The sequence below is a fragment of the Symphalangus syndactylus genome, chromosome 15 (genome assembly GCF_028878055.3).
Source record: "Symphalangus syndactylus isolate Jambi chromosome 15, NHGRI_mSymSyn1-v2.1_pri, whole genome shotgun sequence".
Taxonomy (NCBI): domain Eukaryota; kingdom Metazoa; phylum Chordata; class Mammalia; order Primates; family Hylobatidae; genus Symphalangus; species Symphalangus syndactylus.
In genome coordinates, this window is record NC_072437.2 from 32,022,126 (window position 1) to 32,029,966 (window position 7,841).

Here is a 7,841-nt window from a genome sequence, read left to right on the forward strand (position 1 = left end):
ACCATTTTACATTCCCAACACTGCAGAAGAGTTCCATTTTCTCAAAATTCTTGCCAACACTTTTTGTTTGTTTGGTTTTGTCTTCATTTTCATTTTGATACTGGCTATCCCAACAGACATGAGGTTATATCTCATTTTGAATTGTATTTGCGTTTTCCTGATAACTAGTGATGTTGGGTGTCTTTTAATATGCCTATTGGCCATTTGTTGTATATTTTCTTTGAAAAAAATGTCTTTTGTCCATATTTTACTGAGATTATTTTTATTTATTATTTTGCTACTGGGTTGTAGAAGGTTCCTATATATTTTGGATATTAACACCTGATATGTTTTGGCTCTGTGTCCCTACCCAAATCTCATCTTGAATTGTACTCCCATAATTTCCATGTGTTGTGGGAGGGACCTGGTGGGAGATAATTTAAATCATGGGGGCAGTTTCCCCCATACTATTCTCATGGTACTGAATAAGTCTCACAAGATCTGATGGTTTTATCCGGGGTTTCTGCTTTTTCATCTTTCTCATTTTCTCTTGCTGCCTCCATGTAAGAAGTGCCTTTCACTTCCTGCTATGATTCTGAGGCCTCCCCAGAACTCTATGTTCAATTAAATCTATTTTTCCTCTCAGTCTCAGGTATGTCTTTATCCAGCAGTGTGAAAGCAGACTAATGCAGTAAACTGGTACCAGTAGAGTGGGGTGTTGCTGAAAAGATACCCCAAAATGTGGAAGCAACTTTAAAACTGGGTAATAGGCAGAGGATGAAATGGTTTGGAGGGCTCAGAAGAAGACAGGAAAATGTGGGAAAGTTTGGAATCTCCCAGAGAATTGCTGAATGGCTTTGACAAAAATGCTGATAGTAATATAAACAATAAGGTCAAGGCTGAGGTGGTCTCAGATGGAGATGAGGAAATTGTCGGGAACTGGAGCAAAGGTGATTCTTGTTATGTTTTTGCAAAGAGACTGGCTGCATTTCACCCTTGCCCTGGAGATTAGTGGAACTTTGAACTTGAAAGAAATAATTTAGGGTATCAGGCAGAAAAAATTTCTAAGCAGCAAAGCATTTAAGAGGTGATCTGTATGCTGTTAACAGCATTCCATTTTAAAAGGAAAACATGGCACAAAAGTTTGGAAAATTTGTAGCCTGACAATGCGATAGAAAAGAAAAACACATTTTCTGAGTAGAAATTCAAGCCGGCTGCAGAAATTTGCATAAGTAGCCTGGAATCGAATGTTAATCCCCAAGACAATGGGAAAAATGTTTCTAGGGCATGTCAGATGTCTTCACAGCAGCTCCTCCCATCACAGACCCGGAGGCCTAGGAGAAAATGGTATCTGGGGCCAGGCCCAGGTTCCCTGTGCTGTGTGCAGCCTAGTGACTTGGTGCCCTGTATCCCAGCCACTCTAGCCATGGCTGAAAAGGACCAAAGTAGAACTTGGGCTGTGGCTTCAGAGAGTGCAAGCCCCAAGCCTTGGCAGCTTCCATCTGGTGTTGGGCTCACAAGTGCACAGAAGTCAAGAACTGAGGTTTGAGAACCTCCGCCTAGATTTCAAAAGATATATAGAAATGCTTGGATGCTCAGGCAGAAGTTTGCTGCAGGGACAGGGCACTCATGGAGAAACTCTGTTAGAGTGCAAAAGGTAAATGTGGAGTTGGAGCCCCAACACAGAGTCCCTACTGGAGCACTGCCTAGTGGAGCTGTGACAATAGGGCCACTGTCCTCCAGATCCTAGAATGGTATATCCACCACCAACAGCTTGCACTGTGTGCCTGGAAAAGCTGCAGACACTCAATGCCAGCCCATAAAAGCAGCCAGGAGGCTGGCTGTACTCTGCAAAGCCACAGGGGCAGAGCTGCCCAAGACCATGGGAACTCACCTCCTGCATCATCATGACCCAAATGAGAGACATAGCATCAAATGAGATAATTTTGGAACTTTAAGATTTGACTGCCCTGTTGGATTTTTGACTTGCATGGGGCTGGTAGCCCTTTGTTTTGGCCAATTTCCCCCATTTGGAATGGTTGTCCTTACCCAATGCCTGTACCCCCATTGTATGTAGGAAATAACTAACTTTTTTTTATTTTAGAGGCTCATAGGTGGAAGAGACTTGCCTTGTCTCAGATAAGACTTTGAACTGTGGACTTTTGAGTTAATGCTGAGATGAGTTAAGACTTTAGGGGACTGTTGGGAATGTATGATTGGTTTTGAAATGTGAGGACATGAGATTTGGAGGGGCCAGGGATGGAATGATATGGTTTGGTTCTATGTCCCCACCCAAATCTCATCTTTAATTGTACTCCCATAATTCCTATGTGTTGTGGGAGGGACCTGGTGGGATATAATTTGAATCATGGAGGTGGTTTCCCCCATACTGTTCTAGTGGTAGTGAATAAGTCTCATGAGATCTGATGGTTTTATCAGGGGCTTCTGCTTTTGCATCTCTCTCATTTTCTCTTGCCATTACCATGTAAGAACTGCCTTTCACCTCCTGCCATGACTCTGAAACCTCCTCAGCCATGTGGAACTGTAAGTTCAATTAAACCTGTTTTTCTTTCCAGTGTTAGGTACGTCTTTATCAGCAATGTGATACAACACCTGAAGTGGACTAATACAACACCTCATCAGACATGGTTTGCAAATTTTTTTTTTCTTATTGTGTAGGTTGCCATTTCAGTCTGTTGATTGTTTCCTTTGGTGGCAATAAATTTGTTTATTTTTAGTTTGATGTAGTTGGACCCTGCTTTTCCTTTCATTCCTTGTGCTTTTCCGTGTGTGTCATGTCCAGGAAATCATTACCAAGACCTATATCATAAAGGTTTTCTCTATATTTTCTTCTAAGAGTTTTATACTTTCAGGTTTTAAGTCTTTAATCTAAATTGGGTTGAATTTTGTCTATGAGTTAAGACAAAAGTCTGGTTTCATTCTTTTGCATGTGGATATCCAGTTTTGTCAGCACCATTTAATGAAGAGTTCATACTTTCCCCATTATGTATTCTAGGTACTTTTGTCTAAGAACAATTAACCACATATTCATGAATTTATTTCTGGACTCTATTGTTTTCCATTGGTTTATCCATCTGTTTTTGTGCCAGTACCAGATTGTTTTAATTACTGTAGTTTTAAAGTATGTTTTGAAATTGTTACTGACAGCAAGTCACAGTGATCCACAGGAACTTGATTCTTGCCTTCTCAGAAAAGAATTCAGCTAAGGAGGCCAAGGTAGGTTGAAGGCAAAGGTAAAGGTTTATCATGTAAAAAGGAAAAGTACAGTTGGAAGAGGGCCAAGCAGATCACTTAACGGGTCAAGTGCATCACCCAGGCTTTGCCTTGGGATTTTTATATGTTGGCTTAATTTCAGAGTTTGTGTTTCTTCTTTTATGATCCCTCCATTGGACCAGGCTGTCTGCATGTGCAGTGGCTTGCCAGCACTTGGGAGGGGCTGCATTTGTAGTGTGTTCACTGAGTTGTGGAAATTTTCTCTTATCAGTTGAGTGTCTCCAGAGGAAAGTCATGCATCAGTCAAACTCCATCATTTCTTTTTTCTTTTAGAGTGCCTGCTTAGGTGCACTTGCCCAACTTTTAAGATTTCACCAGGGAGCTGTGGCCCCCATGCCTCAAATGTTTCCTATAGGTCAGGCAGCTGTTCTTCTTTGATTCTAGCTATAACCACTTAGAAGGCTGCTTGTCAATTGCTGTACTATCACCTGATGGTCACCTGACATTTCTGGGGCCTCACCCTTCCTTGCTCATGTCTGCCTAACTACCTCCTTTAACAAAATTGGAAAGTGTAAAATGATCAGCTTTGTTTTTTCCTCTCATGACTCTTTTAGATATTTGGAGTCCTCTGTGGTTTCATGTGTTAGATTAGGTTTTCTATTTCCATAAAAATTCCATTGGGATTTTGATAGGAATTGCATTGAATCTATAGATTGCTTTTGATAGTGTGGACATTTTAATAATATTAAGTCTTCCGATTCATGATTATGAGAACCTTTTCATTTATTTATCTCTTCTATAATTTATTTAATCAGTGTTTTGTAATTTTTATTAAAAGTATTTTGCCTCTTTGGTTAAGTTTATTCCTAAGCATTTTATCCTTTTCAATGCTGTTGTAAACGAAATTATTTTCCTTTTCAGATAGTTTGTTTCTAGTTTATGGAAATGCAATTGATTTTTGTATGTTTTTTTAATCCTGAAACTTTACTAAATTTATTAGTTCTAACAGTTTATTTTAGTAAAGTCTTTAAGGTTTTCTATATATATGATTATGCTATCTTCAAAAATGAACACATTTTACCTCTTCCTTTCTGATTTGGATGTCTTTTGTTTCTGTTCTTGCCTAATTGCTCTGTCTAGGACTTCCAGTATCAGAATGAGCAGAAATGGTGAGAGCAGGAATCCTTGCCTTATTCCTGATCTTAGAAAGCTTTTATTTTTGTATAACCTTTGAGAAAATGTTAGCTAAGGGCTTTTCATATATGGCCTTTTGCATTGGCATAATATGATTCTTTAATGTGCTGCTAAATTTGGTTTGTTAGCATTTTGTTGAAGACTTTTACGTCTATGTTCATCAGGGATATTGGCCTATACTTTTCTCGTGGTAACTTTTTCTGACTTTAGTGTGAGAGTAATACTTGCCTCATAACACAAATTTGCATATGTTCTTTCCTCTTCAAGTTTTGGAAAATTTTGAGAAGAATTAGCATTAATTCTTCTTTAAATGTTAAGTAGAATTTATGAGCAAAGCCATCTGTTCCTCAGCTTTTCTTTGTTGGTGGTTTTTGACTACTGATTCACGCTTATTAGTTATAGGTCTGTTCAGACTATTTCTTCATGACCCAGTCTTTATAGATTGTATGTTTCTAGGAATTTATTCATTTTTTCTAGGTTATCCAATTAGTTGGTGTATAATTAGTTTTTCATGTAATCCTATATCACTTTAAGAAATACTTACTATTTTCCCCAATTATCAGAAAGACAAAATTAGTATCTGCTAATTTAGATAAGCCAATAGTTTTCTATCTATTTAGCTTAAGAAATAAGATTTAAATTCAGGCTCCTTTGGTAACAAAGACTGTTACTGAAACATCAGGGATTTTTCTAGGTCCTGCTGCTTGCCTCACAGAAAGTCAATCACTGAGACAATAAGTGTTGGCATGGAAGAAGGCTTTAATCAGATGCTACAGCTGAGGAGATGGGAGATCAGTCTCAAATCCAACTTCCTGACTGACTAAAATTAAGGATTTATATAGCAGGGAGGAAATGTAACTACAAGCAGGAAAACAGGAACTAGGGAGGGGTGAGAAAGAGGAGTCTGTCAACAGGAAGCAGGTGGTTGCTTAAGTAATCATAATGGGTAAGGAGTCTGAAGTCTTATTGTCCAGATACAATGACTTGGTAAGTTTCAGTTCCTTGATACTATCTCGGGGGCCTGACCATTGGTTTCCTGACAAAGGAACTCAGATAAAACAAGTCTAACTTTATCAGATTATAAGATTAGAAGGGTTTGTTTCTTTGTTTATTCAAAAGAAACTGTTAAACCTCAGTTCTTTGGGACAATTGGGTCAGTTTCAAGACAATTGTAATTTCACTGTTCTGACTATTTCTGGTTTGAGGGTTTTGAGGTCAGTGTGTATGTTTATTTACAAAAAAGGCATGAGATATAAGTAGTAATAAATTATATAACAAAGTAAAAATTTATTATTGAATAAATATATTTGATTCACCCGAAATATTCATATAAACCAGTGTTTCTTTAGTTTGTGAGTCATTTATGATGTTCCCCCCTCCCAAATTAAGCCTGTTAAATCTTTTTTAATTTATTTAATTCAATTATGAGACAATTGTGCTGTAGACATTTATGAGTTTAAACACATTTGTATAAGTTCTTTAACTCATATGAAAATTCAACAATATTGATCCTTAAATTCAAAATTGCTTTATAGTGCTATTTCTCTGGTGCAGAATAGTATCATTGTGTTTTCAGTTACCAGGTTGAAAACTTTTTCTTCTTCAGTTTTCATTCCTAAAGTATTAAGTTCAAAGATAAGTATTGTTTAGTGCCTCTCAAATATATATATTTTTTCTTATAACACTCTCTTGCTTTAATAAAAAGGTTTTAGGACAATGTGACCTATACCTATTTCTCCTTTGTCATTTCCCCAGAATCCCATTAATTTTCTCAGAATTCACTCGTTCCATATTCTTAGTGGTCACATAAAGAACCACGGTAAGCTCTATCCATAGCTTGCTTTTAATTCAAGTTTTACAGCTATGATGTAATTAGACATTTTGTATTATTTCATTTTTGTGTAAAGGAATAAATTTCTTTAATAGTTTGTTATTTCAAGTATACTGACGGTAAAAAAAAATATTATAGCTTAAACACATTAATTGTATTATTTCTCTCTCTGTGTTATTTTTCTCATTTTGTTTGATTCTTAGGTGTGCCCTGTAAAAAGAGAGCTTTAAAAAGAAGAATACTCTTATTGAGAGTTTCAAGATCTATGAAAAAACAGTGTAAGTTTTATTAACTGGCTTTCTTTTCAGTTACGAGACATAAAGTCTAAGGCTACTACTTATTTGGCTGAAAATATATCTCCCGAGATTCATAAAACTTGAGGATACTAGGACCTGAAACTTAAATTGAAAGCGCTCTGACTTTCATATGCCCATCTTGGAACATTGTTTTTTTTTGTTTAGTTTTCATTAACCTCTTTATCTTTTCCTCAAGTCTAATAAAGATGATCTATTTTTCTGTGGACTCACTTCTGAAGAATATAATTTTCACATATTAAAATTTCCAACTGTGCAATATTATTGTCATAAGAATCAAGGTGGAACATACTTTATCATTAATGCATTTCTGATCTTTGAAAAATCTTAAATACATTTTATATTCAAATCTATATTTGTAAAAATGAAACAAGATTTCATATTTCATCTCATGAACAAATTTTCAATTCTTTTTACATTGTCAGGAGAATCTATCTTTTTCAAAGGTGGTTCAAAATATTTTTCTATTATGCCTTATAAAGGTCAAGTCATGTTTAAGATTATATTTTTATATAGATATTGCCCAATTAGTAAAATATATTTTATTGACTATAATATCACTAGATAAAGCAGAATAACAAAATCACAGTTCTATACATTTAAATATTATATCTCCGTCAAATCACACTACAGCTTCAAATTCTGAAGCTGAAAATGTTGATACGAATGTTATGACTTGTTTAACAGCTGTTGCACAAATAATAGAGATATGTTAAAGGACTTTGGCAACTCTGGTTGATATATTTGAAAATGTTGATTTTATTTCAAATGGGGATTATTATGGCAATTTTGATTTATTTTTCTGACAATCCTTGGTTTCATTTAAAAAACAATCCATATATCTTATGCTAATGAGTTATTCTTGAATTCAGTCAGCATATTTTACTGCCGTTTAAGTTGTTTCTCTGTGTTTTCTTATAATAAGCTGCAATACGTCAGTCTATGGACAACTAATTAATTATCAAAATCAATCTTAAAGTTATTCAGTAAAAAAAATTTGAATTTCATTTATTGATTGTATTTGATATTTCTGTTTACAGTGAAATTCTTCAGTGTGCTGCTTCATAGAAACTTTGTTAATCTCTGATGGAAAGTTGTGAATGAAGAAAGATAGAAATGTAGTATCATAAGCATAGAATGATATCCTTGGTACTTGTGCTTTTGTTTAATGTATTCATTAAGTAGTCTCACAATAAACGTTTCCTCTCTACATTGAAGGAGGTGTCTAGTATTCAGTTGCATTATATTAATATGTACTGTAAATATTTTAAGTAAAATATTAATGTACA